The sequence below is a fragment of the Nelumbo nucifera genome, chromosome 1 (assembly GCF_055504915.1).
Source record: "Nelumbo nucifera cultivar China Antique chromosome 1, China Antique-T2T, whole genome shotgun sequence".
NCBI lineage: Eukaryota > Viridiplantae > Streptophyta > Magnoliopsida > Proteales > Nelumbonaceae > Nelumbo > Nelumbo nucifera.
The window spans coordinates 118,740,584-118,763,078 of NC_142649.1; the positions used below are offsets into that span (position 1 = coordinate 118,740,584).

At 41.8% G+C, this 22,495-nt stretch overlaps 1 pseudogene; it reads right to left on the reverse strand.

Annotated features, from left to right (window-relative positions):
- Nucleotides 1–19,862: 19,862 nt before the first annotated feature.
- On the reverse strand, nucleotides 19,863–21,985 carry LOC104601901 (ethylene receptor 2 pseudogene; annotated as a pseudogene).
- Between the last annotated feature and the right edge of the window lie 510 nt (nucleotides 21,986–22,495).

Below are 22,495 nucleotides of genomic sequence, written 5' to 3' on the forward strand. Positions count from 1 at the left end.
AGCTCATAGCCTAAGCTTTTAAATTAGGGGTGAAACTTGGGTGGGCCCAACCCAACCCAAGCCCGGCCCTAGCCCGAACCCAGGCCCACTAAACTTGCACCCCTACTTAGGAAACTATACATTTGAATTGATTTTTTTATTCCGAAAATATCTATAAAAAAGTCTCATTTTATCCTTTCAGAAATAATTCCCCTATAAACTGGCAGAGTTAGGAATTTTCTTTGGAGGAGGGGGGAGAGTTAAACAAGAAAATGAAATAGGGAGTAGAAGAGATAGGGTTTTAAGAAAAATGGGACGGAAAAGTTTGGATCTATTACTGATTTTTTTTTAAAGAAAAATAAACAAAAAATTTTAATTTTGGGAATTGGGGGGCCAAAAACCAACTTTACTTGTTTTCAATCCAGCCTCCACTTACTACCTATATAAATGATGGTTTTAACAAAACTTTGGGGGGAGGACCCCACCAGCATACTTGGTTCTGCCCCTGCCCCCTCCTTATTCTATTCCAAAAATAAAACAAAAATTAATAGGAGAAAAAAATAAAAGTAAAAATAAAGTAAAATAAATAATAATAAAAGTAAAGTATGTAATAGTATAAAGAATATTTTATTGTATATTTTATTTTTATTCATTTTCTATTATCTTCCCTTAGTTTCTATTTTATTTTATCTTTTGTTATTTCAAATCAACATTTCAGTTATTTATTTTCTTTTAACTATTTTGCTTGAATATGTATCACGGTCAAAATGGCTTTTTCCACTTCCTTAAGCCATTGCAAAGTAGAGAGGGTACCTTAGTATATTGACTCGTAAATGACCCTAAATTTTACCATGTTATTGTTACATCTAGATTTTAGACACAACTTAAATTTACTCTTACATATATTTGGGAAAATTCCCCTTCCCATCTAACATAATCAAGCTTAAATCCGTCCAACATGCTTGAACACCCCACCGGAAAAGGAAAAAAAAAAAGAGAGAGAGAGACTTAACAAATCCTTGATATTGATTTCATACCTAAAGTCCACGTAATGGCATTGGCTACATTCAAACCAGTTGGTAAGGGATAGAAATATTTCCTGTAAAACCGGGGCCTGCCCTGCCTTGCCCCGAACGGGGCAGGTTTTTCTTGATCTTAAATAGGAATATGGCGGGGATGGAGAAAATATTTTTGTTCTAAATCGGGAACGAGGTTTGTATATAATTCTTCGGATCCATCTAAACCCAACGGTAGATTAGTAAACTATCTCTAGATTTAATATTGATTTTTAAAATGTCTCTAAATTTCTTCCAAATTTTTAAAATCCTAGTGTAAGCATTGTGGTTAGGCTATGTGAGAGCAGTCTCCTTGAAAGACAAAGGAAGAATCGAGGTAGGAAGTAGGGTTGAAGGATAGGGTAAATGGTAAAGTGATAAGGCCAAATGAGTAATGAGATGGTTGAATGAATCCCTCATCATGAGGTGGACCTTCATTTATAGGGAGGGATCCCAAGATCCCAAAAGGAAGGAGTCAAAAGTGTTTGATTCCCATTAGGAAATGAAAAATTAGATTTGTTGTTGGTCATCAAGGAGCACTTCTAGGGTTTTGTCACGTGTCTTATGAGATCTCTCAAGGACGAACTTTCCTTTCGTCCGAGGATTCTCATAATCCGTGTGTGCAACTTCCTTTCGTGACTCATTTAACCGATGTGGCACTGGTGACGTTATCATTTAGCAGGCACACCTTTATTAGACTTATGTGGCACCTTGTCACGTGTGTAACTTAAAGTTGCACGTGTAGTCGATATTTATTTCCAATTCATAGTGATCCTGCGGTTTTGTAATGGTCTTGAGTTCATCGTAACACTGCACGCATCTGAAGTTCGTCGCAGAACTACATGCATCCAAGGTTTATCACAAAACCGCGCGCATCTAAGGTTAATCGTAGGTTCGTGTTAGCCAAAGCTTATCATGTCTTGTGTCAAGTACGGGTTTGTCATGAACGTGCGATGAGTTGTATACTCATCGTAGGTAACCAATGAGTTATGAGCTCATCGTAAGCATCCATGTGGTATTAATTTAGTATCCTCTATACTTTGATGGTCTGAGCAATCACTATGTACCTACATTAGCCCCCTGCTTATCGGTAAGTGGAATCTTACTGATAAGCATTTTGCCTTCAGACTTGCCTTAAGGTTTTGTGCGTTGGGTCTGGTGATCGTTCCTATTTTGATTAGATCTCACATGGGTGAGGGAAAATTCATTTGGATCTTTTGTCAACACCCTTGCCTGTTGACGAACTAGGGATCAATCAATAGGCAGTTATGCATTTGGCTTATTGGTAACTTCGGATGAGGATTGGATGTTCATTACCGCTTAGCTTTCAACCCCCTGTCTTTTGATAATTTTCTTTCTATCAATAGGCAATTCTATGTCCGGTTTGCGAGTTTCAGCCCCTGCCTAATGGTAGGAAAAAAATTGCCAAAAGGCAAGTAGGGAAATGTGAAGTATGGGCGTGCAGTCCCCTTGTGTGTGTTGAAGTTGTGTCTATTGTGAATACATAGTGTTGGGTAGTAGTTTATCACTTGGTGACTTTTCGCATTTGGTTACCATTGAAGGGGGTGGGGAAGATATTAGGTGCTGATGACACGGCAGTCATTATTAGCACTTTTCCTAACCATCTTATCTTCATAAAGGCAATCTATTCGCGCGTGCGGCTCGGACGAGACATGCAACCTTTTAAAGTGGTTGTTGCTAATGTGGCATCATTTTTAAATTAATGCGTCATTTTGTCCTACCTATCTAGGGGTATGATTGTAAATTTAAGCACTTTGCCTTTTCGTTAAGCATCGTTTAAAAGATTGGAATCATGTATGTTCGTCTTCCCCAATGCTGTTTGTCATTCCCGACACATGGGAGGGATTTTATAAAAGGACAATACATCTTCTATCACTCTCTCCTATGTACTCTTGTTATTTTCGGTCAGTTTACTCTTTGTGTTTCATCTTTGTCTGTCTTGCAACTCTTCCTATTTGGCTTCTTCATCCTCCTACCTATTCTCTTGTCTGTCAATCATGTCTCCTCACCAGAAGAAATCTGAGTGCCCCTTCGTCAACTTCATCAGAGATTAATACAACGGAATTGTTGTCTAAGAGAGAAGCGGCTAGGATGGCTGATAGTGGGAGGGGTTTTTTGGCCTCCAATGCCAGTGTTGAGGGGAGAGGAAGGGGGTTTTGACACTGTGGGTGGGGATGAATTAATGTGTCTTTACAGGTGCCTAGATTGATCAGTGTCATTCAAGTGTTAAGAGCCCATTATCGATAGCTCAAAATCACCCAATAGCTATTCTGTTGGGCGCGTTACATCTTAGAAAACCCAATGTTCTACCATCTTTTACAGGATTATGGCCTTTTGCGCTTTGTAGATTGATTCATGGATCTTCCTGGTGGTACTTGGAACATTGGTGTTCCTGTACTCACACATTTGTGGGTGGGTTCGGTGAATTTACAATCACCGTTAAAGATGTGGTCACCTTATTGACATTACCCGTTGGTGGGGCGATGTCTGCCCACCATCTACAGTTTCCTGAGTCCCTTCCTGCTAATTTGTTGAGGCTTTGTGAGGAGCTATTGGCAGAGATTGCAGAGTTTAAGTCTCAGATAGACCAATTGACTGCCTGTGGGAAAATGCCTCTCGAAGCATGGGTGGCCTACTAATTTGAGTCTAATGGTAGGGGAGATGTAATGGTGTGCGGGGGAGAGAGCCAGTGTCACCTTGCGGCCTTTATTTTGTATGTGGCCTCTTGTTTCCTTTGCCCAAGGTTACCCGATTATGGCCTCTGTACGGTTTTGGTTCCTCTTGCTGTAGTGGCTGCCAAAGGCCATCAGCTCCCACTTGCTTCAATGTTCCTAGGGTATTTGTTCAAGCAAATGGATGGCATCGTCCATCAGATGATGGATCCAAGCCTTAAGAGATGTATCAGTTACATTTTTGCTCCTTTCTTGTTCATGTATATATGCGAGCATCTAGAGCTCAGTGTAACCCCCGTCCTCTTTCTCCAATGCGAGTCACCATTGTAACTTTGAAGGGGGATGAAACTAAAGACCAAATGTTAGGGGTTTGTTGTGGAAACCGGTGGCTTCACGCAACAAGGCTGAAGGACTTGGAGTGAATGAAGTCGAGTTGAAAATATCATCCATCGAGGGTTTTGTGTGGAGACCGTACACCCGAGGCGTTCAACATGCTATGCCGTTTTGTGTTGGCACCATGATTCCTGAGGATGGTGACCAACAATACGCTATGGAGATGGCACATCCTGTCGCAAGCGTAGCACACCTCATCCTGTGGCTTGGTGTGATCGCGTACATAGACCACGTCGATGAAGCTCAAATTACCGCCTACCACCCTGATAAGGTCCTATGCCAGTTCGGGTATGATGATCTTGGTGCCCAGTTTCTATGGTCCTCAGGGGAAGATGCCTTTTGGACCTGTCGGCATGATCTAGCATTCCCTGGAGGTGCCCGATTCCCTATTGCAAGTTATGAGAGGGTCCAAGCTTGTAAATCCTTCCACTTCGCTTACTTGTGTGCATTGTTCGAGGGTTTGCAAATGTTTACGTAGGCAATCCCTTGACCGCGTCATGTTATGGCTCCCACTAAGGGTCATGCTGCCAACCAGGAGCAGCCACCAATTAGCCCCATGCCGAGCCTGCCGATAGGAGAATTCACGGGCGTTGTTCAAAAGGGAAAGCGCCCCACTATTGAGAAGGGTGAAGGTATCTACCCTCCTACAACGAAGAAGCCTAGCTTACCGAGGGGACCTCGTACCACTGTTTCGTTAGAACCAACTACGCCACGTGCCCCCATATCAGACGTGGCATCATCTCGGGTTAGCAACGATCAGGATAAGCACTCGCCACTATTGGGCTTGGAGGAGGCCAAGAAAGAGCCTCCGATCGCTACGCCCGAAGTAAGGGAGACGGCTGACACAGAATCGGCGCAATCAGCAGTGTGATGCCCCTGGAGAAAGTTACTTCCGTCCATGTCTCAGGCGGACGTGTGAAGAAAATGGCTCCTCGTCCCATAGGAGGGTGCCTGAGAAAGTCGACTTGGTAATAATTTAAACTTTGTGCATTTGTTTTACTATTGCTGAAAATACCACTGCCATTACTGACTTGAATACAGTCCTTTATTCTGAAGCGAGTGGAGGCTGGAGATTCTTAGCCTGATACAAAGCCTCCACAAGCCCCTTCCAAGGACGTTGTGGGTGAGAAGGTATGTATAACTTAGGCATTTCTATGATTTCTATATTGCAATTGACTTAATGTGTTGATCGTTTGTAATATACCTCATCGCAGATGCCTTTCAATGTGGATCCTTCCACCATACCAATCTCGCCGATTATCAGATAGCAGGTTCATGAGTTGCAATCATCCCAACCCCCAGGTAGACTCAAGAAGCAAGTGAAAACCTTCATAGTGACCCTATGGGTGCCAAAGTGACTAAGGATGTTGGCGCCGAGGACATTGCTCCAGCTGTCGTCGCACAAGAAGAGGAAGCCCCCATGGTTGTGCAAAAGGAGACTCTCAGTGAGCTAGTGGGTCAACTTGAGGTTGCCCAAGAAAGACAGCCAAAGGATGTGCTACCCGGAGAACCCGCACAAGAGCCAGCGCAACCTGTCGCAAACAATTAGGGATAGGTACCCGTCGGTGCTAGTATTAAGGATGGTGGCACAGAACCTCCCTTGCAACTTCCTCATCATGTTGACGATGCAGGTGTAACTTCACCGCAACAACCTGAGGCTCAGTCTCCTTCAGGACCCGTGGCCGCAGAAGCTCTCTCACCGTCAAAACCTAGGGCTCTTAAGGAAAATTTGATTTATGTGTGCGAGGAGCTTGAACAGTACTATGCACTCCACAAGGTGCGCCCATTGGGTTATTTGGTTGACGATCTTGTTGCCATTCAGGGCATTTCTGAGGATGGCAAATATGTGGTGCCTAATTTTGTGGCCAAGGCTGCCTCATACGCCATGCAGTAGGGCTGGTTGCTTGATACAAAATTTCCTACGATTGTAATAGACACTTCCCTTAACACTATTGTAGGTATAATGAACTGCACCATAAGTTAGCCTTTGGAAGAGCTCTCATGGTCGGTGTTCACCCGTTGGCTGAAGACATGCACTTCATTCTCGTCGATGGGATTCCGACTAGAACAGATTGAGCAAAGGGTAGTTCAAATAACCTACGTCTTTTGGAAGGCTGGGTACAAGGAGTCCTAACCATTAACTGTAGAGGCTACAAGAGAAACTAATCTCCGTAAGAAGGTTGTTGAAGCCAATTTTGAGAAGTCCCAAAAGAAATTAAAAGTCATGATCAATGAGTGTGCGCAACAACAAAAATTGGTCTAGTAGTATGAAGTGGAGGTTAAAGAACTTACAGAGATTGCAGCAGATTGGGCAAAATTGGATGATATCACCCGTATGAAGGGTGAGTGGTTTAGAGAGCGGTGTACTTGTAAAACATATTGATACTCGCATGACAAGGAATGTCCTCTTTTGTCTATTTGTTTTCTTTTTGTCCTTACCTTGATAACCCCCTTTTTTTTATATGTGCTTGTGAATGACTCAAAAAAAAAACCATACTAAGCAGGTAAAGCTTTATCGCATACTAAAAAATTCGATACCTAAAAAATCCCTTAGTTCTTCGCGAAATTAGACATGTGACATTATAACGCCCTAAGGCTCAAGACTTATCGTAAAAAAGATCATTATTTGAGACCTTTAAATTTTGTCAAACGCGAAAGAGTCATCATAATAATGATAAGTAAATGTGTTAACCATAAGAAAAATGACAAACAGAATAATCATCTCGTATAGAGAAAACAAAATTTATGTCACTAAGATCTCGATGTGTCAAAAGGAATTGCTTTTATGAGAAAGGCGAGACCTTATCGCATTAGGTCATAGGTAAAGTTAAATGTTGCCCTATGCGAGGGTGTGACGAACGTAAGCATTATTTGTAAAAACTAATCGTGTAAATACCATCCCATGTGCCTAAATCGAGTAATATCGAAAAATTATAAGGCTTAGTACGAATGGTAAATCTAAATTGTTTTTACACAATAAGGCAAATGCCCAGGATGAATTTTAGGTAGAATAGAAGATAATTTCATCGTAAGGCAAATATCATTGCATGACGTATGCGAGAAGCGTTACGTGATTTGCAGAAAGGATCAAATACTATCGTGTCAGTATCCATTGTTGTCCTTTGCGAAAGAGGTGTTGTGAGCTATAGAAAAATGAAGTCCTATTGCAACTGAGGCAATTGGGCTTCATCTGTAGTTTTAGGGAATTAGATACTTATGTATCAGTGTTGTCGGGGCGTCGTTGTATTTAAAGTGGCTAAAATAGCAATTGTTTTTCGCAAATACAATGAGTTATGTATCGTCACAAGTGTTACTCACATTTATTCATAGAATGATGTTTGGTCAAAAGGGTAAATTCAACGCAAGACTCATAACATTTAAATGGCACGATGAATGCTATAATGAAGTGAGTGTAAGTGTGAATTCCTAAGTTAGGTTCTTAGGCAAAAAAGAAATAGTTTTCCCACGAAAGGTGTGGAACCCAAGGTTCAAAGTATCGATATGCTACTACGTATCAGCAGTATCGTATCGGTACTTAGAAACACACGAAACACCTTTTTTTTTGTTTTTTTTTCAAATCTTGGTTTTTGGGAAGTTAAAAATAGGTTTTTTTTTATTAAAAAAAGGTGAGGTTCCCGAAACACCTGTAACATGTGTTTCGAAGGTGTATATTTTTCAAAAGATACGATACGATACGCCCGATATGGGGCATGTCGTATCGATACTTTAAACCATGGCAAAGCCCAATCTTGCTGCAAAAAGAAATCAGCACTATTCAAACGTCCAAACACTATCCTACAAAAGAATTATCATGGAATTATGAGGAAATCAGATATTATCACAGAATTATCGCAAAATTAAGTAAATGAGGTTTTCTTCATTCATGCCAAAATCTGATATCATTACGCATTAGAAATGGAATCCAGGCCAATAAGGCCCCAAGCATAATCCTTGCATCAACAAGAATGAGGAAATGATTGCGTTCCAACTTATTGAAGTGGCATGACATACTCATAAGCAATTGTGTTAGTTTTATCTCATAGGCCAAACTTAACCACTATATTTTATTAGTTGTGTAGTCTGCTTGCGCATAAGAAAATCTTACCATCACAAATCTTTGACATGCTTGGTGCGATTAAATGTTCCTTGTGTATCCGTAAGGGCAAAAATACTCAGGATTCGCTATACCCGTATTCGGTATGTTTTACTTGAATCAACGTAATATGCAATATTCGTGTCTTGTTTTTGCCATCGGTCCTGGGGTTGCTAGGGCCTTCGTATTTAGCATACGGCTTGTGGAACTGGTCATGATGTCCTAGAACTGGCCAGGGTAAGTATGAGCTTACATGGGCTGCTAGGGCCTTCGCTTGTTACATGCGACATCATGGAACTGGCCACGACATCACGGAACTTGTCATGGCATCCTAGAACCGGCCAGGGAATGTGTGAGCACACCTGGGGTTGTCAAGGCCTTCACAGAAAGCATGTGGCATCATGGAACCGGCCACGGCATCGCGAAACCGGCTAGGGAATGAGTAACCGCGCTTGGGGTTGCCAGGGCCTTCTCATGTACCATGCAACATCATGGAACCGGTCGCGGCATCCTAGAACCATCCAAGGAATGAATAAGTGCACCTGAGGTTGCCAAGGCCTTCGCATAGAGCATGCGGCATCGTGGAATCGGATAGGGAATGAGTGAGTACGCCTGGGGTTGCTAAGGCCTTTGCATGGAGTATGCGGCATTGTGGAACCGACTAAGGAATGAGTGAATGCAGCTGGGGTTGCTAGGGCCTTCGCATGAAGCATGCGGCATCATGGAACCGGCCAAAGAATGAGTGTGTATATAAATATATATAGCAAGGTCAAAATTCATCGCACAAATTTCAATCAAGATATATTCATTAATAACAAATCATAGTCGCATCATAGAACATGCCAATATATCATAGCTTCATCGCAAGACTCAAAATACATTACAAAATGTCAGCTTATATCACAGATTCTAAAGTCATAGTTGAAACTCATCGCATAACATTTCTAGACTTAAATATGCATACAATGAATGTAAGGTACACTATGTTCTGAGTACAACACATCTTTCATATGACAATTGTCTTTTCAAAATATGTGACATGTTTGTCTTCACAAATACATAAGGCAACATTACATGTCTTTTTACAATGCTACTCAAAGTATGCTTTCAACCTGTGGCCATTCATGGTTTCATCTTATTCGCCAGTGTCTGCAGTTTTCAGGACATAATAGTCTGATGGGTGCGCTTCCTAGATTACATATGGTCCAACCCAATTAGGAGCAAATTTCCCAGCGGATTTACCTTGTCTAGCATGGAGCATTGTTTTAAGGACTTTGCCTTCTAGGCATCACCAATTTGTTAAAGTTTACAGCTATCACTAAGCAGTTGATCCATATCCCCTATTCGGAACCGTTTTCCCATCATAAAGGCTACACAGGCAGAGATTGTTTGTATTATTGTCAGTAGCACTGCCTCTTGACCATATACTAGGGAATAAGGTGTTGCTTTTGTACTTTTCTTAATCGTTGTGCGATAAGCCCAAAGAGTCTCTAACAATTTCTTTGACCAGTCCTTTTGGTTGACAACCACCATCTTGCTCAACATTCTTAGCAAAGTTTTATTTGTGGCCTCCGCCTGCCCGTTCCCCCATGGGTAATAAGTTGTAGACGTGCCCAATCTCACCCCGTGTTGCCCTAACAAGTTTCAGGCCTCTTGATTCTTTAAGGATAGGTCACTATCTGTTAAAATTCTCATTGGGACCCTAAACCTGGAATATGTGTTGCCTGAGGAAGTTTGCGATGTTTTCTGCGCAAATCCGTCATAATGTTATGGCCTCCGCCAAATTTGGTGCAATAATTTGTAACCACTATGATGAAACAATATCCCCAGGAAGATGGATGAATTTTACCTATTAAGTCAAACCCCCACGTGTGGAAAGGCCAAGGTGTGATGATAGGGTGGAGGTCATTGGCAGGCCGATGTATCTTTTCAACATGTACTTGGCACTTGCGCACATGCTTCTGGGTGTCCTCTACCATGGTAGGCCAATAGAAACCTAGGTGCAGGATGTGATTATATAGGGCCATTTGCCCTTGGTGTAGGGCAGGTTCAGCGCTGTGGGCTACCTCCAAAATTTCCTCTATCTCTTCACCAGTTAGGCATCATAGAGGTTTTCTAGTGTAACACTTTTTGTATAACATTCCGTCTTGAAGGTAGAATCTCTTGGCCCTTGCTAGGAGTTTTCTCCTCATCGTTGAGTCGACCAACACAGTTTTGTTTTCCAAGTAGTCAACATATAGGTTCCTCTAATCTGTTTCATCTATCGTGAGGCAATCTCCCTTATCTGCTTCTAGAATACACTTCTCGCAGTCATTTTGCACCTTGGCTACGTCTGACTTCATCGCATGTCAGTAATACCCCAACCTCTGTAGTCTCCTATATAGTTTGCATGTTACATCTCCACAGTAGGCCTTGTGAGCTTTGTCCAAGACTACTTCCGCTTCCTTAGGCCCTAAATACCTCATCCTAACTCCATTCGTCAGCCTATGGTACAGTACCCCGTTCACCAACTGAAACCTTAAAACTAACTTGCTATCTTGCATTGTCGTCATTGGGTTGTTCAACTTCTGTATTATGGCATGCCTCCAAACATCTATTGCGATTTCATCTTTCTTCTCTACCTAGTGTCCCAGTCTAATGGTTGAGGGTTCACAATGTGTTTGAATGGTGACACTGATAGGGTACTCATTGGGCTGGATTTTTTACCCCAAGGTTGCTAGTGCATCAACATATCTGTTCTTGGCCCTATTTTGGTGTTCATACGTTACCTCTAGATCGCTAGTTAGTCTCTAGATTAGGGTCCTATATGGCAGAATTTTTAACTCTTTGACTGTGGTGCTACCATCCATCTGTCTGACCACCAATTTTGAATCCCCCACTACTTTTACTCTTCTAGCCCTAAAATCTCTTGCTATGGTCAGTTCTAGTACTAGGGCTTCATACTCCGCTGTGTTGTCGGAGTAGGGAAACTAAAGCTCAAACGAGTAGGCCGAGGTGTTACTGGCTGGTGAAGTCAATGTAACTCCGGCCCCGGTTGAGGTACTAGTGCAACTCCCATCAAAGGTTAGCATCCACTCTTCGTCTTCAACTACTGTGATAATAGGTAGTTCTCTGAGCACTTCTTTGAAAATAGGGAAGTTGTCGTCTATTAGGAAAGCGACCAAGAGGTCTGCTGCCGCCTGACACTTGATGGCTCGGGGTTGGGTGTACTCAATCGTGTATTCACTAAGCATCATCCACTTGAATAATTTCCTAGAAAGAGGAGGCCTATCTATGAAGAACCTGATGGAGTCACTTCGTGCGATTAGCTTCACCTTCTATCTTAAGATGTAGTGCATAAACTTTTGCGTAGCAAATACCAATGCTAGGCACTGCTCCATATGGGAATAGTTCCTTTTGGTTGGCTTCAGGGTCCTACTGGCATAGTAAATTGGGCACTCAACACCTTCATTGTTGTCTTGGGTCAACAAGCATCCTACGGCCTCCAAGTTTGATGCGATGTACACCTTAAAGTCTTGGCCATTTTTGGGTGGAAACATGGTCGGGCCTTGGCTAGGGTGTCTTTAAACTGTTTAAACACCTTCTGGTGCTTCATTGTCCATTTAAGTTCCACAGACTTCTTGGTTAACTTCATCAGTGGCATCGCTGCATATGCAAGACCAGGGATAAACCTCCTAAGGTACGAAACTTTTCCTATGAAGGTCTTTAGTTAGGATTCATTGCTTTGAGGTGGTAGACCTAGGACTACTTTCACTTTATCTTTATTCGAGTGAATTCCAGTTCGGTCCACTCTATACCCTAAAACTTTCCAAACTACACTCCGAATGCACACTTTAAGGGGTTAAGCCTCAAGTTAAAGGTTCAGCATCGGTTAAACATTTTCCTCAATACCTCAGGGTGATCTTCCTGTTTCTTTGCCTTGACTACTATGTCATCTACATAACATTCAATCTCCTTGTGCATCATGTTGTGGAAGACACTTGTCGTCGCCCTCTGATATGTAGCCCCAATGTTCTTCAGACCAAAAAGCATCATCTTGTAGTAGAAATTCCCAATAGGTGTCCTAAAGGCCGTATGAGGTGCGTCTGTAGGGTCCATGAAAATCTAGTTATACCCGCTGTAGGCATCTAGGAAGGAAAAGAGTTGGTTCCTTACTGTCGAGTCTATCAGGATATTCATGTACGGCAGGGGAAATTCATCCTTGGGGCAGGCTCTGTTTAAGTCCCTAAAGTCGACGCAACACCTATAGCAGGGGTGGAAGGGGTTAGTTCACAGTATTGTTCTAAGAACTTAACTAGGCAACTAGACTTTAAATACAAACCTGAGTTGCCTGTTCTTTTTTACTGGGACTATATTGGCTTGCCACTGTAGGTGCACTATAGGTTTGAAAAACCCCACTTTTAGAAGTCATTTGACCTCCTCCTTGATTTTTAGAGCTACTTCTGGCTTGAAGATCCTCTGAGGTTGGTTTACAGGCCTAGACTTCGGATCTATACATAGGGAGTGTCTAACAAAGGCCAGGTCTAAACCTGGCATTTGGTCATACGACCAAGTAAAGACATCTTGGAATTCTATGAAAAGACACAGATTAGTCTGTTTTCCCTTAAACAAGTCCTAATTTGGTTGATAAGGAAAGGTTTTTACCTTTTAGCTGTGCGATCAAGTATTCTCTGTCTTCTTGTCCTAATTTGGTTGATATATACAATGGCCTTTTTTTTCTATCCCTTTTGTGACCATGTTGATTTCTTATAGAGGTTCTTCCACAACATCAATGGAATCTTGCATGCATTTGGGAGGCGGTTGAACCTCATCACAATATTCTGCGATTTCCTCTTTCTTCTCATGTTATCACGAGTAAGTCTTAATGCTTCTAATTTGATTATTAGTTATGTATTCAGTGCATTCTAGTATCGTACCTTTGATATTCGTTGTACTTGTTCAGGTTGTAATGTGTCTTTTTACGATGAGACTACTGCAATGTCTTTTTGTGGAGATGGCCCAGTGAAATAGTTCTAGTAGAAGTATTGTTTTGTAGACATAGTTTCATGAAGAGGAAGTCACAAGTATTCCATTCAAAGTACATGATTTGAAGATGATCTCGAATACACTCATATATATATATATACCCATTTGATGGAATGGCCATTACCGAAATCCCATTGGTGCTGACTCCCATTTCCATTCTCATTCCTAATTGAACCAAACAGACTATGGGAATGAACCATTCTGATTCCAATTCTGGCTATGATTATGATGATGACGAAATGTGGATACATGGATGCATTCAACGTTGAGAGAATGGTATCCCCACTTGTGAATTATAAATTGAAGGTGTTAGGCATTGATGCAATTCTTTGATTGTTGAGTTTAAAGAACTTGCCATATTGGCATTTTAACATAAAATGATAAAAAATCATGTATATAGATAATGAGGCTCACAAATCTAAATAGAAAAAACATGTAAAAGCAAAGGCCATCTCTATTGAAATACTCCAACCAACATAGGAATGGGTACGGGGCAGGGGGCACCTCCTCCCTATCTTTGCCTTGTAAGCAAGATGCTTTATCCAGTTCCCAGAAGTAGGACGGATTGAGGGTGGGGCAATCACTCCCCATCAATGACAAAGAATCCTCGATTTCTTTGCCCTAAATCAATTACCTAAAAATAATTTAATTTCTGGATATTTTACAAATAGGATTAAGAGAAATTGAGGGGTGAAAGGAATGGTAGGATCCATCGTATGGACGCCAAAACTGTTGCAGAATGGGTGGGCAAATTTCAAAAATTTCCTTCCTTCCTTCCAATTGGGAATCGCATTCCCTGATTTTAGAATCAAAATTCAAGGATCCTACTTAAACCAAACCAAACCAGATTTGAACCAGAAGAGAAGGGAGTGATTATACCTGATCCAGAGAAGTAGTATCTCCCAACGTTGGTGTTCACGCCCAAAGAAGATCCCAAGATCAGCTCCCACTAAAGATGACACAGTGATAATGAAGCCGAACCAGCAGTGTTCGTCCCGCGAACCAGGTTCTTTTGAAGAACTCGATGGAAGACTGTGAGCACCACACGAACAATCAATAACCTTTCTTGATCTTCTTTAACTGAGAACTCGAACTGGCAGAAAAGGTGGTGGCGGCTGCTGGAGGAGAATGCTAGAGAAGAAGGTGGCGAACTGTTATTTTCTTCTCTAGGGTTATCTGAGATCCTATCTCAAAATGCAGGGTGGTCTGCTGAAAACACCTAGGGTTCGAATTCAAGTAATTCGAAATTAGGATTTTCCTCCTCTTTCTTAGTGATTAAGAAAACCTCCTAATCATATTAGGAGTTGCCCTTATCCAAATCAGTATTTGGATTAGAACTCCTCTTAATCCTATCTGCATATTAGATCAGCTTTTGGGCTTAACCTAATCTCATATCCGCCCCTTTAAGTGACTGATCAAATCAGCCCAGATCGAAATAGGCTTTAGGACCAATATGTATTAAGTGCTCAATAGTCTTCCAAACTACTGCCCAGTTGGGCTTCTTTGTATAGCGTGGGACCCAAGCATTGATCTACACATCAGCCACATGGGTTCGGCCCAGCCTCTGTTACAAGGCCTAGCCGAATTCACTGGAAAGCCCAATGAACCCCTTGAGCCCATCACATGGACCCCATGGGCCCAACACTTACACTAAGTGGTCCCTGGGCCAAGCCATCTTATAAAAACTCAGGGACTGTGGGCAGATGCAAGATTAACCCATCAGGTATTATCCTAAATGACCTTACACTTAACCTCTCAGCCCATAATGATCAAGCACTGCCCGACAAGAAAGGACCTATCCCTCGGCTGCAAGGAACAGTGATGCACTCTCTACTCACATGGATCCCGGGAATTAAAATCATTTGCAAACATTTTGAAACCATATGTAAGTATATATCATATATATAAATTTTGCAAAACAAAATTCCAATGACTGAAATCAACTGCCGGCAGTTTGGTTTCCATCAGAGAGTGCATCCCCGATCATTACCTTTGTCCGACAAAGGGGCTGATCCCGTCACTATGATCACCCACTCAGATGAATTCTCAGACTGTCCTAACATACCCAGGTTTTGACCCCTGCTAAGGATTTCACTGATTGGCATATCAAAGACAGCCCAATCCAACACCTAGTGTAGTACCATAATCGGGTCTAGGGGTCAAGTGTAACTTTCCAATTTTGCCCTTCAATCTCCAAGGTCCAGGGCAATACTAGAAATATGGTCCGATTCAAGGGTTCAAGTAATCCTACACTGCGTGTGCCTTGGGTCTCACCCTAGCGACTGAGACAAGCCACCCCAACAGTTGGCAGCACACCAGTGTCAGCCTTAGCAGGATAAATCTCCCCAGACTTATCCAATGGCTGTGAACATTTAAAACTAACACAAGTCTTATTAAGTGTCCAATTTTAGGGTCTTACAAAGAAGCATACCACACAACATGAATCAAACATGTACTTTATTTATTTACATTAAATATCAAAAGTACATCAAAACTTATTGAAGCTAAGGGCATACAAAATTGTCTAACAGGGGGTATTTTAAGAATTATATTATGACAATTTAGGAATACTTTAGAAATAGAATTATGGGATCTAAGTGTAGGTACATAGTGATCGCTTAGACCATCAAAGTACAGAGGATACCAAATTGATACCACATGGACGCTTGCGATGAGCTCATAACTCATCGGTTACCTACAATGAGTATACAATTTATTGCACGTTCACGACAAACCCATACTCGACACAAGCCACCATAAGCTTTGGCTAACATGAACTTGTGATAAACTTTAGACGCGTGCAGTTCTGCGATAAACCTTGGATGCGTGTAGTTCTACGACGAACTTCGGATGCACACAGTGTTGCAATAAACTCGAGACCATTACAGAACCGTAAGATCACTGTGAATTAGAAATAAATATCGGCTGCACGTGCAACTTTAAGTTACACGTGTGACAAGACGCCACGTAAGTCTAATAAAGGCGTGCCCACTAAATGATAACGTCACCAGCGCCATGTCGATTAAATGAGTTATGAAAAGAAGTAGCACACACGGATTATAAGAATCCTCAAACGAAAGGAAAGCTCGTCCTTGAGATATCTCATAAGACATGTGGCGAAACCCTAGTAGTACTCCTTAATGAGCGACAACGAATCTAATATTCCCTTTCCTAGTGGGAATTAAACACTTTTGACTCCTCCCTTTCAGGATCTCGGGATCCTTCCTTATAAATGAGGGTCCACCTCACGACGAGGGATTCATTCGATCATCCCATACTCATTCGGCCTTATCACTTTACCATTTACCCTAGACTTCAACCCTACCTCCTGACTCGAGTCTTCCTTCGTCTTTCAAGGAGACCGCTCTCACATAGCCTAACCACAACGCTTACATTAGAATCTTTGGTTCCGTCCTTAATCATGAAGGATGGGCGCTCACAGGATCAATCTCTCACCCATTCCTGAAGAGCATGACAACATCCCAGGGAATACCAACCCAGAGATGGGGAACTAGTATGAAATAGAGACAACTGACTAGGTCGACATTGAGATCCTGTCGAATAAAGTCTACAAATTCGAAGCCTAGTTTGAGGCTCGATTCGATTGAATTGAATAGATGCAGGCCGACAAGGGCCGCCCTGCAAATTCTTCTTCAATAGTCCACCCAGGCTGAACACTCCCCTTTCACCCCGGCCGCTGCTCCCGCATCTATGCTTACCAACCATCATGCCTCCAATCCTAATCCTACCCTATCGAAGCAACCTACCAAGGTTAATCCGGTACCCGTGCAAGCCAGCCAGCCCACCATAGGGAAGTCCCAAGTCCTTCCTCAAGCAGACCCAATGACAGAAGTCCCGCTCAGCTAGAACAAACTAAAAGGGTATGTTCAAGGGATGGTAGTGGAAAGCCGAAACCAGGCCCAAGCTTCGATTGTTTTGCAAAAGTCTTACTCCGACCGAATCTTATATAAGCCCTACCCTGTCGGCTACACTCCCCAGAAGTGGTCATAGTATGATGGGCAAAAGGGGAGCCCCCAGGAGCATGTGAGCAAGTTTGAAGATGTCTTGGGGTCCTTCGCCCTCGATGGAGATCTAAAGGTTAGAGAATTTTCCAAATCTCTAATCGGGCCGACATACACTTGGTTCGTTAACCTTACTACTAGTAGCATCAAATCGTAGGAGGAGTTAGATAAGAAGTTTCTATCCAAATGGTTCACCCTGGAAAGAAGACTAACGTTGGTCGATCTGTGCAACATGGAGCAGCGCACAGGGGAGGACCTCCTGACCTACATCATGAGGTTCCATAAGTTGACCCATTCCGTTTTCGGCAAACATGCCACGGAGAAAAGCTTCGTCGAACAATGCGTATAGGGGATGCAACCTGCTTATAGAATAGGCATTGAAAATGTGGAGATTGACATGTTTAGCTAATTGTGGAGGTGCACAGAAAGGACATCGGGCACCATTAAGAACACTTCAACCCAGTCTACACCGATACTATGGCAGTATGGAAGGAACGAAGCTTATGCTGTTGACCGCAAGCTTCGCAATGCTGGAGGGCCCAGGCAGGGGCCCTATTACCATAACAACTCCCAAGGTAAAAGAAGCAGCTTACCAATCCCTGCTCCTTTTCCCTACACCAAGGAGGATGTTGCTATGATTATGAACAAGTTGGTTGAGGATAGAGTAATTAACTTGCCACCACCACCCCCAGGGGTTGACCCGAAAAAGGAAAGACGTAGAGGAAGATGGTACAACTTTCACCAATCACCGCATCATGATTTGATGGATTGTTTTTCTCTAAGAAGATTATTTGTACAAAAGGTAAAATTGGATGATTTTGTTAAAAGGAACCAAGCACAAGTAGAGACAGACCCCCTCCCGGCTCACACTCAGGGAGGAAGTATTAATGTAGTCAGAGCACCAGGCCAGTATCATCTTGACATGTTGATAGAAAGGTTTGAACAGAGCCCGGAGCTCTAGCAATTTTTCAGCAGATAGGGAGCTAGCGCCTCAACGAGGAGGTTGGCCATCAGAGCACTGACAGAAACATTTAGGAGGCCACTGGAACCACACCAATCTAACCGAACTAGTGTAGAATTTACTCAGGATGACATACTAGCCACCGACCATAGGTGGGGGCTTCAAGATGAGAAGGTCCATGGTTGACCCAGGGAGCTCTGTAAACCTAATATCCATCCATACGCTAAAGTTGATGAGTATACAGAAGGTGACAGTTAAAAGTTTGCCTATGGAACTGACAGATTTTAGCGGCAATGCATCCATCACGGAGGGGTCTATCGAACTGCCAGTCGCGATAGGGTCGTTCTCGATCATGCAGGAATTCCAAGTGATCTTAGGAATGACTGCTTATCACACTCTGTTAGGGCGGCCACTGATACATGGCCTGGCCCTACTCCCATCAACGTACCATCAGTGTATAAAGGCCAAACATAAGGGGCGTGTAATAAGAATCCCAACGACTAGAGTTCCCTTTAACAAATCAGAGGCCCACCTACAAGACACAATTTACTACACCAAATTGGTCGACAAAAGAGAAACAAGGATAGTCAAGGTGGAGGGACAGTAACTATCGAGCCTTACACAGAATGAACCCTCAACTACGCCGAAGAGGAAGAAGAGGACTAGGTGTTTGCGAATGACTAGTGACAATGGAAAAAAGCTACTACACCATCATTACGGATTTTGAGGATGGTGAGCCATCGACAACCAAGAAAGCAATCCCTAAGGTATGATTTTAAATTTAGTCGCAAGTTATAACTCATCCCTTGATATCTACTTTGTGCTTGCTAGAATAAAATATGACTGTTTTTGTTACCACCAAAAAAGCTTTGTCTATATATATATATGTAGATTTATTTATTTATTTTGGACATCACAACAAGCGAAACACTTTACATTTTGAGAACACCCCCTTAATTGTTCATTTTCAACATTTTCTAATGTGTTCTCTGGTAGTTCATGTTGGAGGGGTTTAGAATCCATTATATGGATGGATGAACCATGCTAGATGGTTAGGCAAAATTTCAAAAAAAATTCTAACCCTTTCGGGAACCGATTTCTCGATAAATTTGAAAACTAAATTTTCATGATCGATATTGCACTAAGTTAGACAAGATTTGAAACCAAATTAAAATGATATTATACCTAATACGGAGACCACAAACGTAGCTCCCAAGGTGGAAGTTCACGCCCAATAACACTCCCAAAATTGGCCTCCAATTGAAAATGGCGCAGTGTACGGGAGAAATTGATTCAACAACTCTGATTTCAGCAAATCTGCTATCCAACTGGTTTGGATCGAGTAGGATGAGTGAGCATGAGTTTCTTCAATGTTTTTATTGCAAGAAAATGAAAGAAAACTAATAGAAATCAGTTATTTCATGATGGGTATTTTGAAAGACAAGAGAGAAGAAGAAAGAAGAAGAAGAGAAAGCAAGAATGCGGATAAAGAGTCCAAGACTTGTTCACCCACTTCTCTCTTTATCTCTATATGGAACAAACTCCTAATCTGATTAGGAAATGATCCAAATTTGATTTGGACATAAGCTTTCCTATTCTTAATTGATAAACATTATCCTCTTAAGAGGATAAGTGCTCCATACCTAGTTTTGACCCAGATTTATACCTAGTTTATCCTCTAAAGAGGCTATGATATACCTAGATTCATACCTATTCTAATGTTTGACTTGCAAGGAGCGGTGAGGACATTCGAGAAACCCAAAGTTGAATGCCCAAAAGGAAGACAAATATCACTACTAGTGGCGTGTATCGTTAATATGTCAATTGAATATTGTATTTGAACAATTTGTTTTGGACTTTTCTAATATAATTAATCCTTAAATTACTAGTTGTTTTAAGTTACATTTTTATTTATCAAAGTTTTCATGTATCAATTGTCATAGGATTTCTAATAAGTAGGCATATTAAAATGTTAAATCATTAGAAAAATTCAGGTACAAAAAATGCTGAAATTAAGTAGGCGTATAAATTTTTTTTTAAAGAAAAAGGTCTATACCGGCGGTTAGTACCCGTCGGCTTAGCTATGAGCAAGATAGAAGTATGGGCCAGATAAGACCTAAGGCAGCGGTCAATGTCCGCCAGCTAGCTATTAACAATCATTGAGCCGGCGGTCATATGGCACCTAAGGCGGCAGTTTGGACCACTAGTTTAATCAGACTAAGTCAGTGATCATGGAAAACCTGTCGCTTTTGATAACATTGAACCGCCTTGGACCAGGAAGCAAAGGCGACAGTCATTCCTACCTAAGCCGACGGTCTTGATATAAGGCGATGCCAGCTTAGGCGGCGTGCATATGACCGCCGATTTATATCTAAGCCGCCGGTCTTTAGGCCTATGCTAGCGGTTTTGAGACAGCCGGCTTAGACCATTTTTCTTGGTAGTGTATACATAATTTAAGTTCAAACCTAAAATCCCTGTAGCATCCTCAATGAGAGCAGACAACAGAAGACTACCTTTTGCCATTGTATCAACTAACCTCTTCTGGTTTTCAGATCTGAAATTCTCATGCTGCAACACCGAGAGAATTGCAGCGACGGATCTGCTGGGAGTGATCATCTCCATAGCCATAACCTTTTAGAAGGAGCGTCGTGCCTCATTCGCCATCAAGGCCATTTGCCTGGCTTTCTCTAGAGCCATGTTCGGCTCTGATAGCTTTTCCCTCATTAGCAACGACTCTTCAAGAACATCAGCTGAGACAGAGCCACAGCAACCTGATCCGCAACGACCTCCACGATCTCAAGCTCCTGTGAGCTCCAGTCCCTATTCCCATTTGCTGGAAGGACCAATACCAAAATGGCATAGCAAGTCTCCATCATCTCCGGCATGCCGGTCTTGAAATTGGAAACTCTAAGCATGGGCATCCGAATAGCAACAACAGGTCCATTTTCGGCCACCCATCCTAACTTGGAATTAGGTCCCAAAACCCTAACCCGCTTTTGGAGGATGTCCACCAGCTCGGGGTCATTGACGGGAATAGAAACCAAATCGTCCTTCCACTTTAACTCATGCGTCAAATTCATCATAGAATTGAGCTCATCCGGCATCCAAATGTCACAGTTGTCCAGAAACAGAACGTTGGAGAGCTGGACGAGAGTGGTATACAAGATGGTGTGGCAGTCAAGCGATTAGCGGATTTCTCTAGTGAGCATGTGAACATACTGACTCGCCCTTCCTCCTGCCTTTTCATCAAACCAACCTCCTGGCCAAGCTCTTTAGTTTTCTTGATCAACAAACCCTCCCTAACCACCACCTTAAGCACTTGAGGAATGAGTGTAACTAAGGTAATAAAGGTGGTGCAAGAAACGAGAGTAGTGAGTATTTTGAGAATGGTTAAAGCAAGCATAACATACAAGGAGTGAGGGGCATAGGTCCAGATAGTGAGGAAGTGAGTCAAGCCACAAAGAACTATGAAAGCACCGAACTGAGTGAGGACCCAACGAAAGGGGAAGATGGCAGAGAATGTTGTCGACGGTCCAGAGAGCCTTCACACAGGAAACGAGTTCAAATCCTCACAGGAAATGGATTCAAATTCAATGAATCAGCCGCACCCACAAGAAAACAAAGAAGGGAACATGTACTCTTACACTAGTAGTATTTTATTGTGTATTTTAATTTTCTTGCTCCATACAAATATTGTTAGATTGAGATTTTATACCACAACTCAAGTGGTTCTTGTCTTGAGGTCCCAATATATTCTAAAGTAAATCATTTTTCTTTGGTTGAACATTTTTATTTTTGTCTTTTTATATAAAATAATACTGTTACTTGCGCCTCGTATCCAGACCACCCTTAAAAACATTAGTCGGTTTATTTCAATCTTCTATCTCCCTTTTCATCTTATAGACTTATACGGACAAATGCACATGCGATGAAGTATTATGATATGTTGCAACTATCAACAAAATATTAATACTAATTTTCTAATTTTAGATTGCCACTAAAATGTTAAAGGAGTCGACTATCAATATTTAAGTAAGTGTAGGAAAAATGAGTTGCAGAGTTAATTTTATTGTATAATTATTTTATTTTTCTGTTCAATGTGTCTTCAAACCCATTTTCCAAATATGTTTATGGGTTGTAATTAAACATTAAACAATTTAATAAAAATAATAAATTTTCTGTAAATAAGTATTTTTATAAAAAATAAGAGCAAAAGCATTTTTTGGAGAATTTATTTATTTATTTTTGATAGACGGTCAAAAATCAAAATGCAC